Source organism: Tachyglossus aculeatus, chromosome 5 (assembly GCF_015852505.1).
Source record: "Tachyglossus aculeatus isolate mTacAcu1 chromosome 5, mTacAcu1.pri, whole genome shotgun sequence".
Lineage (NCBI taxonomy): Eukaryota > Metazoa > Chordata > Mammalia > Monotremata > Tachyglossidae > Tachyglossus > Tachyglossus aculeatus.
The window spans coordinates 513,944-526,339 of NC_052070.1; the positions used below are offsets into that span (position 1 = coordinate 513,944).

Sequence of the window (12,396 nt, forward strand, 5' to 3'; positions counted from 1 at the left end):
TTCTCTCCCTGACTTTCCCATCTTTTCTCCATCTACACCCTGTTGACACTGTTGATGTCAAACCACCATCCTCTCTGCCTTACAAGCACACAAGCTTGGCAATAGAGGGGGAAATATGGAGGGGAGATGAGTGATTTGTCAGGGACAGCCTCCTGGAGGAAATGGGATTTCAGAAGTTACTAGAAGATGGGGAGACTGGTGGTTTGATGACTATGAAGAGGGAGGGAGTTTCAGACAGGAGAGAGAGGGAGCACAAGAGGTCGATGGTGAGAAAAAGAACAGGGCAGACATAGTGAGTAGGTTAAGATTTAGTGTGAAAATTTTATATCGAATTTCAGGTTTGGAGATGTTTATATACAGGAGTGTGTTTAGAAGAGGCAGTCAATCTGGAGTAGGAGAAATGAATAAACAGGTGGAGATGTTTGGGGAAAGATACTGTTGCATAAATCTGCATTCAGAAGGCATTCAACAAGCCAACAACTCTACAGTCTAAGGCGGTGTCCCATCCAGCAGTCAGCTGGGCCCTGAATTCACTGCCCAAAGAGTGTCTGTGGCCTAATCTGAGGTAAACTGAAAATCAAAACAACAGTTTTTTATGCTTTTGCAACTCACTCTCCTAGAATAATATTAATAATAATAATGGTATTTGTTAAGCTCCCCCTTCTAGACTGTGAGCCCACTGTTGGGTAGGGACCGCCTCTATATGTTGCCAATTTGTACTTCCCAAGCGCTTAGTACAGTGCTCTGCACACAGTAAGCGCTCAATAAATACAATTGATTGATTGATTAAGCGCTTACTATGTGCCAAGCACTGTTCTAAGCGCTGGGGTGGATACAAGGTAATCAGGTTGTCCCACGTGGGGCTCACAGTCTTAATCCCCATTTTATAGGTGAGGTAACAGGCACAGAGAAACAGGGGTCGAACTCATGGCCCTTAACGCTCCCAGATTTCAAACTTGATGGGGAGCTTGTTCCATCGAATGGTCCTAAGGCAAATCAGGGTCTGGGTCTGGAAAGGGTTAAGGGCTCAGCACTGCAGCAAAGGAGTGCTGGAAGGGCAGAAATTGAGTCCTGCGTCTTTAACAGGGCGCGCCCACCCCACTTGCTGCAGTCTGCTGCAGTGAGCTGCTGCACATCGGCCCGCAGCCATGCAGGACCTGCCAGTCAGGACGGGGCTTTACAGAAACCTGCTGGGTCAGAGGCAGATCCTGGAGCCCTCTCCCCTGCCATGAAGGCCAGCTCCCCATCGATCCTTTGTTCCTATCAGTGCCGCAAAGGGGGCTCCTCATTTCACACGCCCAGGAGATTAATCTCTGTGCCCCTGCTAAAGGGGAGGAGTGAGTGCTAAAGCAGTCCTCAAACTGCTCATCTTTGACCATGCTAAATTCTTTTGATAATCAATCCATAAGGGGCTTATTAGGAGGGAATCAGTCCCCCAAGGGGAAAGGGGTGAGAGCCTTCAGAATAACCTCGGGTGCAGTGGACATAGGTACCTGCAGATCTATAATGATCAGGATGTGACCCAGTTAAGCTTGCTTGAAATAGCAAAGTCTTTTCCAGTTTTTCTAATGTGGCTGCAAAGTGTTACTTTCTTGGACTTTGGGGCTCTGGAGAGAACTATCATAATGCACCCACGACTGCATTGGGTAACCACACAAAGTACACCCACAGTGTTATTCATACAGCTCTTTTCCCATTTTATCTCAATTCTATGAGGTCCCACGTCTTGAGAAACAGCTGAACACCACAGTCTCTGCTCCTTCTGCCCCTTAGGTCTTTCAGGGTTCCCAATCTGACTCTGATTGCCGGGAAGAGCACAAGGAAGCCTGCAGTCAAATGTGAGGACGCCAACTTCCATTTCATTATGGCCTTTGTTGCCAAAGGATGCCTCTTAGAGACTGACTGGTGCCTCTTCCGCGCCAAGGGGAGAGAGTTCGAGGTGACATGAAGCCTCCTCTGAGGCCTGTTTTTCCTTTGGGCTTCGGTTCGCTACTGCCCCCCTGTGGTCAATATAATACAATGCAATGCATCATCAGCTGTATTTCGGTTGATTTCTTTGCTTTTCGGGGACGAACAGGGGAGGCTCCTGTCTCTGGAACTGGAAATGAAAAAACCTACTATGAAATGGAAGAAAGCATACTTTCTTCTGCCCGGTTACCAGATATCTTGTGAGGAGGAGTGAGGGAACGTCGGTGCAAGCCCCGTGAGGCCTCGATAAGGAAGAAACGATTGCTAGTGTTTGTGGTTACAGAAGTCAGTGTTACAGAAATTCCAAATCCATTATTGTCATCATGATTGTCTTAGTATTGGTAGTAATTAGGAGAACTCTCCTATTTCTGGAATCAAGTGATGGGATCAGAAGGTAAAATGCAGGCTTTGAGCTCTTACTTTTGAGTATTCTTTAACTAGTTAATGAGGAAACCCAAATACCCAGAATCTGAGGTTGCAGGGTAAGCAGTCAGACAGCCCCGGACCCCGATCTGAAATCCTTTCGGACTGCTGAGTTTCAGTGGAAGGACATCAAGTATTAGGAAGCACAGGGACTGTGGCCAGGAGCTCAGAGTCCGAGGCTGCCCAGCCCAATCTTTGTGAGATTTGGGGCTTCTGATCAACCGGGTGTTTCCCACCATGGTTGTGGTGAGTTGCAAAATGCCCTGTTTGGTCCTGGATTTTCGGAGCTTCTCAAAGGACAGGGGGCTGGGCCGTGGGCCAGGAAAGCTGAAGGTTATAATGGATGAGGCAATGTTCTTTTCCTGGAGAATCCCTGCCAAGTCTGCAGTCATTAGAGACCAAACCCAGCTCCTCTGTTACAGGTGGGAGGGCCCTTAAAGGCTCAGAAAAATTCCCTCTGACAGAACCATTTTCCCATTTGTTCTTTCCTGTTCTATCGGTATAGGGGTAGAAAGGGCAATTTGTTACTGCTTAAACACTTTGATGTTCGCCCCCCCCCCCCCAGTACTTATGTTCAGATCCATCTTTAATTCGTTTTAATGTCCATATTTCCCATTGGATTGTAAGCTCCTTGTGGGCAGGGATCATCTTTTCCAACTCCATTGACTCTATTGAACCTCTCTCAGGTTTTCTGCACACAATAAATCCTCAAGAAATACCATTCACTGATTTCATTCATTCATTTGTATTTATTGAGTGCTTACTATGGGCACAGCACTGTACTAAGCGCTTGGAAAGTACAATTCAGCAATAGAGACAATCCCCGCCCACACCGGACTTACAGTCTAGAAAGGGGGAGACAGACATTAAAACAAGTAAACAGGCTGTAAACAGGATTTCTTCCAAAGCCATTTTATTCCCCTCTACCTTATACAACCAATCTCCCAAGTTACCTTTGCTGAGACTCTATCCCAGATCACTATGGGATCACTGCATCATTGTGGCAAACGCTCCCAGCATGCTCCCCCAACCAAAATCCCATAATGCACCTCACACCTGTAGAAATGACAAGGAAAAATGATGCACTTGTTTTTTTCATGCTATGAGACTAGGTGTCAGCCCAGCACAACTCCCTCCAGCCCCATCTTTTTGTCCCTGACCAAATTCAGAGTAGCTGGGGCTGGGGGAGTAACTCTTCCCTCCTAAACTGGTCTCTTTCCTTCCAGCTCTCATGTTAAATAGTCACTTAGTCCAAACTACTCATGAACCAGGGATGGGGAAGACAATGCTTCAAGATGGCAGTCTGACTATAACAGGAATTGCTATTTTTGTAAAGTTAAATACTCAAGTGAACTGCCATATACGGCTAAGGGGTTTTTTAGTTAATCTGGGAATGCCCCGGTTTGCATGTCACTAGAATAAATGTGCATACATGATTCAAAAGGCCCTAAACTAAGACTGTAAGATAAATGAAATGACAGTAATTAATTTGCTCCGTCAAATGCAATCATATTCAAACATGATATTCAGTACTTGAAACACCTGAGTATGAAACAGATTTTCAAAGAGCCAGTAGAAGAACAGTAGCAGAGCAGAGTAAGATGCTCTCCCTTTTCACCCTGTCCCTTGCAAAGTAAAAATGCTTTTCTTTTTTTTAATGGCATTTGACTGGAGGCAAATGCTTGGCTGGAGCAGGAGCCCAACAAGATGAAGGCCAAGGCTGTTGTGTCCTTCTTTCCAGGCTCAGCAGGGTAGGCAGGGGTTCATCCTAGCACCTGAAACAAGTGGATGCAGGAGGATGAATTTGGGGCAAGAAAAATTCCCATTTTGGCTCAAGTAAAACAATCTGAGAGTCCTACCTGAGACAATTGCTGTAGCTGAGCTGATGAACTCTACCAAGCACTTGGCACAAAGGTTAGGACCTAGTAAGTGCCTAGGAAATACCGTCATCATCATCATCATTCTTTCAATCGATCAGTAGTATTACCTGAGCACATACTGTGTGCAGAGCACTTGGGAGAATGCAATATAGAGTTAGAAGACGTAACCCTTGCCCTCAAGAAGCTCACAGTCCAGTGGGAGAGACAGACACTAAAGTACGTTTCAGATAGGAGGAAGGAAGAAAAGGAATCTGTAGAGGAGTTAACATTTTGTCCTGTTTTGTTACCATCCAAAGATGAAGGTAAGGTAGCGCAGGGATAGAAATCCCGATAAATGTCTGGTAAACTGCGGACCAATTCCTGACCCGAATCTAAAGGGCTCTGGGAGGCCCAGCCTTCAGAGGGGGCCTTGGTTGGCAGCACAAACTCAATCCTCCCTGACTTTTTACCTACATGAGAGCAGGGCTGACTAGGGCCCCAGACCTCTGCCAGGAAGGATGCGGGCAGCTGCAGTTAGCTCTGCAGCAAAACAAGGGCTCGGCTACAGACTCACCACACCTCTGTCATCATCTCCGTGATCCCAGAGTGACATCTAGCGTTTACACAGTGCAGTGAGCCACACCTAGGGTTTACAGAGCGCAGTGAGCCAACCCTAGGGTTTATAGAGTGCAATGAGCCACAGCATTTAAGGAGAGGAATATAGGGTGGGTAGATGAGAGATTACCCCTCTCGGGGTCGCACCTGGAGAGTTTCCATTACTCTACCAGTCTTGACTATGGGAGGGAGAGTCAAGCAGAGGCCTACCCATTCCATTCTTAGCTTGGGCAGTGTTTAACAAGTGGAAGGTAATCTGCTACAAGTCAAAACCCACCTGTGCTGGGCAGCAGCGGCACTGGAGAGAGTCAAGGATGGATACTCAAGTTTACTGCACAGAAGGAGCCAGTGGTAAAGCGCTTCCATATTTTTACCAAGAAAATTCTATGGACACACTACCAGAACGACTGCAGATGGAGTTGGGGCATTCTGGGAGAGATGTGTCCATGATGTCACTATGGGTCAGAGACGACTCGATAGCAAAAGACAAAAAAGACAAGATGGGAGATTATTCAGGTAAGGCCTCCTGGAGGAGATGTGATTTCAGAAGGGCTTTGAAAATGGGGAGAACAGTGATTTACAAAATCACAAGTGACTGCTTCAGGAGGAGGACCTGAACTCTGACTTTTAGCTACAACAAGGTGGATATTCAAAGCTAAAAGTCCAAAGGAAAGAAGTTCTCGCATTTCCTTTTGGTGACAATTCACAGCAAAACTCACATGGCACCAAGATTTACACTACTGAGGGCTTGTCTGAAAGGCTGGCAGTATTTGTGTTTAAGAGTCTACAGAGAACTGAGAAATATAGTCACAGATTTTTGTGAAGATCTAAATTGGGAATTAGAAGGGCAAGCAGATGAGAAGAAATACATTTTAGGTTCAAGCATTTTCACCAGTTGCTCCTCTAACAAAATATTGAAGAAGATAGGGTAGCCCTCAATCCATCAAACAGCATTGAAAAGCAAGTTGCTTTTCACTGGGGAAACTAAATCTAATCAGGTTGGACAAAGTCCCTATCCCACATGAGGCTCACAGCCTTAATCCCCATTTTATATATTAGGTAACTGAGGCCCAGAGAATGTCTCACATGAGGCTCATAGCCTTAATCCCCATTTTATATATTAAGTAACTGAGGCCCAGAGAACTGACATGACTTTCCCAAGGTCACACAGCCGACAAATGGCGGAGCCAGGATTAGAACTCGGGTTCTTCTGACTCCCAAGCCCATGCTCTATCAAGTAGGCCACACTGCTTGTAGCATCATCTTGCAGTTAAGAAGCAGGGATGTTCTAGAGTGAATGGGGCAATACCCACTTTACAAAATTTACCTATTCTACCCATGCAATGGGCTGGGACTCAGGAGGCATCCACCTCGTTTTTTTAAAATGGTTTTTGTTAAGGACTTAGTATATGCCAGGTACTGTTCAAAGCACTGGGGTAAATACAAGGTAATTAGGTTGGACCCAAACCACGTCCCACATGGGGCTCACAGTCTTAATCTCCATTTTATGGGTGAGGTAACTGAGGCATGGAGAATAATAATAATTATTATATTATTTGTTAAGCCCTTATTATGTGCCAAGCACTGTTCTAAGCACCAAGGTAGATACAAGATAATCAGGTTGTCCCATGTGGGGCTCACAGTCTTGATCCCCATTTTACAGATGAGGTAACTAAGGCACCAAGAAGTTAAGTGGCCTGCTCAAGGTCACACAGCAGACAAATGGTGGAGATGGGATTAGAACCCACATCCTCTGACTCCCAAACCCGTGCTCTTGCCACTAAGCCACACTGCTTCTCCAAGATATGTCCACAGAGATGTGGGGTTGGGGGTAGTGTTGTGGGATTTGCTGTTGACCCAAAGGCAACCACTTCAATCAGTCACTCAATGGTATTTATTGAGAGCTTACTGTTGTAGAGCACTGTATAAAGCGCTTGGGAGAGTACAACAGAGTTGGTGGACATGTTTCCTTTCCACAGACAGCTTACAATCTAGAGAAGAATCGGAACTCACTGGAGGAGGAGGAAGAAGAGGGAGAGGAGCAGGAGGAGCAGTGTTAAGTGTAATGTAAAGAGCTCAAGCCTGGGAGTCAGAGGACCGGGTTCTAATCCTGGCTCCACCACTTGTGATAATAATAATTGTGGTATTTGTTAAGCACTTACTAAGTACCAGGTACTGTACTAATCGCCGGGGTGGATACATCAAATCAGGTTGGATACAGTCCATGTCCCATATGGGGCTCACTGTCTTAATCCCCATTTTACAGGCAAGGTAACTGTGGTACAGAGAAGTGAAGTGACTTGCCGAAGGCCACACAGCAGACAAATGGTGAACTGGGATTAGAACCTAGGTCCTTCTGACTCCCAGGCCCATGCTCTACTCATTACACCATGCTGCTTGTCTGCTCTGTGACCTTGGACAAGTAACATCACTTCTCTGTGCCTTAGCTAGTTCATCCATAAAATGGGGATTAAGACTGTGAGCCTCATGTGGGGCATGGACTGGGTCCAACCTGCATCCATATACTCCAACACTTAATATAGTGCCTGGCACAGAGTAAGCACTTAACAAATACCATAAAAAGGGAGGAGGAGGCCATAGACCTGGCCAGAGCACAGACCTGGCCCTGGAGCAAGATGTGCCCTGTGAATGTTGGGGGCTCCGAGGCTTTGGGAGATCACAGTCTTCAATAACTTGACCAACTGGATCATTTGTTGGGGGGTGGGGGGTAGATATGGGATGCATAAAAAATCAATGATTCCTTCCTAAATTTGGGTTTCTGATTGTATGGCAATATAATTCCCAGCAAACAGTTCTTTCTCTTTCCACTAGATGACCAAGTAACAGCCCTGGGAACCCTACCATCCTCATATTACAACAACCATGTAAGTCACTCTCCGCTGCCCTTACCAGGTGCCCTGCAGTAACAGTGTCCCTTCCCCATGCCACCGGGGCACTCTGCCCTAGCCTGGGGAAGAATCTGACCAGAAACAGCCATGTGAGCCGGCCACCACTCCTCTTACCCAGGACAACCCCTGGAACCAGAGTGCATGGGTAGGATGCTGCCAATCTCCCATGCCACTGAGGTGCCCATCTCTCAATAAATCAATGGCATTTATTGAGTGCTTACTGTCAGTCAGTCGTATTTATTGAGCACTTAAAACTGTGTGCAGAGCACTGTACTAAGCACTTGGGAGAGTACAATACAATAAACAGACACAGTCCCTGCCCACAATGAGCTTACAGTCTAGAGGGGTAGGGAGACAGACATTGATATAAATAAATTACAGATAAATTCATAAGTGCTGTGGGGCTGCAAAGGGAGATTAATAAAGGGAGCATGCCAGGGTGACATAGAAGGGAGTGGGAAAGAGGAAAAGAGGGCTCAGTCAGGGAAGATCTTTTGGAAATGTGCCTTCATTGCAGAGCACTGTATTAGGTACTTGGGAGAGTACAAAGGAGTAAAGAGACAAGATCTCTGGCTTCAAGAAGCTTTCAATATAGCAGGAGAAAGACAGAAAGAGAGAGGGGACATTAAAATAAATCATACGTAGGGGAAGCAACCGGATATAGAGTCTTACATCAATACATATACCTGTACATCTCCCATCAATCTCTACTACACCCTGGGAAAGGACTGGACTAACAGCAGCTGTGGGAGCCAAGCACCACTCCCCTTTCAGCCGACATTCAGGGCCCAGTTGCCCAGGTGAGTCACTGCCCTTTCCCAAGCCCACCAGGACTCCCATAAACTCCTGCTTCAGCCCAGGAAGGACTCATCCAATGGCAACGTAAGACCGTTGGGAAGGTCCCCATTGGAACTGTAGCTCTGACTTCGGTAAATATTGGTCCGAGCCATGAAGAGCCTGAAATCTGTTGCTTCCTTTGTGTTTGTCCTCATCTGTATCTCCTGTATCTTTGTTCAGCTTTCTTTAAGTGCCTGTTTCCAACCCTCTCTCCTGCCCCACCGCCCTCCCTGTATCACCCTTAGATTGTGAATGCCTTTGGAGGCCATGTCTATACCTCATCTATATGCTCCTTTCTCAGTGTTTAGTTTGGTGCTTTGTACACACTAAGTATTAATAAATAATAAAGTCCCTGTCTACTAGGCTTAATAAATGTTATTACTCTTACTCCTAGGTACATGATCTTACTGCTAGGTACATGATAGGGTGTATCTTGCTAATATATGACTCCCTTGACAATGAATAGTTTTCAAGCAACTTTTGTTTTTCATATTCCACCAATTGAAAGGTTGATTGATTTGCCATCTTCCTTTCCTGCCCTCTCTTCTGATTGCTTCCCTCAGGCCGGATTTGATTGGTGAGCAAATCTGCCTGCCGAATGCTCCCCACACTTGGGTTGAATCTGAGTGGTAGGAGAATCTGCCTATTGAGTCACCTGCATCAGGGATGCAACCCCCTGTGGTCAAGTAGTGGAGGAGGTGTGGCAGATGGCAGTGGGGTGGGGGGCAGAGGATGGGACAACTTATACCAGGCTTCCAGTGGCTCTTTCTTTCACTCTCACAGACTGTCCCCTTAAATGCCCTTCCCTCAAACAAACATATCGGGACTTTATTCTGGCCTGCCCTCTATTATACTTAGCACCCACTAAGTCCTGCTTCTCTCAGTGGCAGAAGCTGTCAGACTCCCAAGTCTCTTCCCTGCCAGTCTTCTCCCTGCTGGTTCTATGCCCTCTCTGAAGGACTTCCAAAAGCAAAAACTCTGGAAAAAGGGACATGAGGAGCTGTGGTTGCTGGGGTAGGGAAGCAGACTGGATAGGATCACTGGAATTGGGGTTGAAGGAAGCTCTTGTTAGGCAAGAGGGACCGGAAGGTGAGTCTGAACTGAGTCACAGTCATTCAGGACCCAGGCTTCCAGGTTCAGGTCAACTGGGGGGAAATGGGTGGACTCTGGGGAGGGAAGGGCAAGGAGGCAACAGCCCTGCGGGTGGTGGGGAGCTGTTTTCCCTCCATTATTCCCATGACTTTCCCATCACTGTATCAGAGATATTTATTGAGTGCTTACTATGGGCAGAGCACTGTACTAAGCACTTGGAAGGGTTCAGTATAACAGAGTTGGCAGAAACGTTCATGCCCACAACAAGCTTACAGTCTAGAGGGGGAGACAGATATTAATATAAATAAAAATGAATAATTTATAATATACAAGCTAAGAATACGTACATAAGTGCCGTGAGATTGAAGATAGAACCATCATTCTCCCTGTCTTTCATTGCCAGTTATCTTAGACTCATCTTTCATTCCACCCACATATTCCATCTGTCACCAAATCCGGTTGGTTCTACCTTCATAACATCAAAAAAGTCTGCCCTTTCCTCTCCATCCAAACTGTTACTATGTTAATGCAAGCATTTATCCTTATCCTTAATCCAGGCACTTAGATAGCAGTGTGGTTTAGTGAAAAGGGCACGGGTTTGAGAGTCAGAGGACGTGGGTTCTAATCCCAGCTCCACTACCTGTCTGCTGTGTGACCTTGGGTGAGCCACTTAACTTCTCTCTGCCTCAGTTACCTCATCTGTAAAATGGGGATTAAGACTGTGAGCAGCACATGGAGCAACCTGATTACCTTGTATCAGTGAGGCCTGGAGATCGGGCAGAGGCAGTTTAGGGAGAAGGGTTAGAGAAGCAGTGTAGCTCAGTGGAAAGATCCCGGGCTTGGGAGTCAGAGGTCCTGGGTTTTAATCCCAGCTCAGCCACTCATCAGCTTTGTGACTTTGGGCAGGTCACTTTGCTTCTCTGGGTCTCAGTTACCTCAACTGGAAAATGGGGATTAAGACTGTGAGCCCCACGTGGGACAACCTGATAACCCTGTATATATCCCAGAGCTTAGAACAGTGCTTGGCACATAGTAAGTGCTGAACAAATAACATCATCATCATCATCATTATTGTTATTATTATTATTATCTACCCCAGTGCTTAGAACAGTGCTTGGAATACAGTAAGTGCTTAACAAATACCATAATTATTATTATCCTATCCCATCTTGATTACTGCATCAGCTTCCATGCTGACCTCCCTGCCTACTGTCTCTTTACACTTAAGTCCAAACTTCACTCTGCTTCTCAGATCATTTTTCAACAAAACTGTTCAGTCTGTGTTTCCCTATTCCTCAAGAACCTCCAGTGGTTGCCCATCCACCTCCCATGGCAAACAGAAACTCTTCTAGACTGTGAGCCCACTGTTGGGTAGGGACTGTCTCTATATGTTGCCAACTTGTACTTCCCAAGCTTAGTACAGTGCTCTGCACACAGTAAGTGCTCAATAAATACGATTGATTGATTGATTTACCATACACATTAAAGTACTCAATCATCTTGCCCCCTCCTATTTTACCTTGTTGATTTCCTACTACAACCCAGCTCGCACACTTCATTCCTCTAATGCGATCCTACTCATTGTACCTCAATGTCATCTATCTTGCTGCCGATGCCTCGCCTACATCATCATCAATCGTATTTATTGAGCGCTTACTGTGGGCAGAGCACTGTACTAAGCGCTTGGGAAGTACAAGTTGCAACATATAGAGACAGTCCCTACCCAACAGTGGGCTCACAGTCTAAAAGGGGGAGACAGAGAACAAAAACAAACATACTAACAAAATAAAATAAATAGAATAGATATGTACAAGTAAAATAAATAAATAGAGTAACAAATATGTACAAACATATATACATATATACAGGTACTGTGGGGAAGGGAAGGAGGTAAGATGGGGGGGATGGAGAGGGGAACAAGGGGGAGAGGAAGGAAGGGGCTCAGTCTGGGAAGGCCTCCTGGAGTAGGTGAGCTCTCAGTAGGGCCTTGAAGGGAGGAAGAGAGCTAGCTTGGCGGATGGGCAGAGGGAGGACATTCCAGGCCCGGGGGATGACGTGGGCCAGGGGTCGATGGCAGGACAGGCGAGAATGAGGTACGGTGAGGAGATTAGCGGCAGAGGAGCGGAGGGTGCGGGGTGGGCTGGAGAAGGAGAGAAGGGAGGTGAGGTAGGAGGGGGCAAGGTGATGGAGAGCCTTGAAGCCCAGGGTGAGGAGTTTCTGCCTGATGCGCAGATAGATTGGTAGCCACGAGAGATTTTTGAGGAGGGGAGTAACATGCCCAGAGCGTTTCTGGACAAAGATAATCCGGGCAGCAGCATGAAGTATGGATTGAAGTGGGGAGAGACACGAGGATGGGAGATCAGAGAGAAGGCTGATGCAGTAGTCCAGACGGGATAGGATGAGAGCTTGAATGAGAAGGGTAGCAGTGTGGATGGAGAGGAAAGGGCAGATCTTGGCAATGTTGCAGAGCTGAGACTGGCAGGTTTTGGTGACGGCTTGGATGTGAGGGGTGAACGAGAGAGCGGAGTCAAGGATGACACCAAGGTTGCGGGCTTGTGAGACAGGAAGGATGGTAGTGCCGTCAACAGAGATGGGAAAGTCAGGGAGAGGGCAGGGTTTGGGAGGGAAGACAAGGAGTTCAGTCTTCGACATGTTGAGTTTTAGGTGGCGGGCAGACATCCAGATGGAGATGT

The 12,396-nt window shown here is 46.5% G+C and overlaps 1 non-coding gene across 1 annotated transcript; it reads left to right on the forward strand.

Annotated features, from left to right (window-relative positions):
- The first annotated feature begins 4,994 nt into the window (after nt 1–4,994).
- Nucleotides 4,995–5,132, forward strand: LOC119929161. Its single transcript, XR_005451299.1, has one exon. It is a non-coding gene; the product is annotated as a small nucleolar RNA SNORA7 (small nucleolar RNA).
- The last annotated feature ends 7,264 nt before the right edge of the window (nt 5,133–12,396 follow it).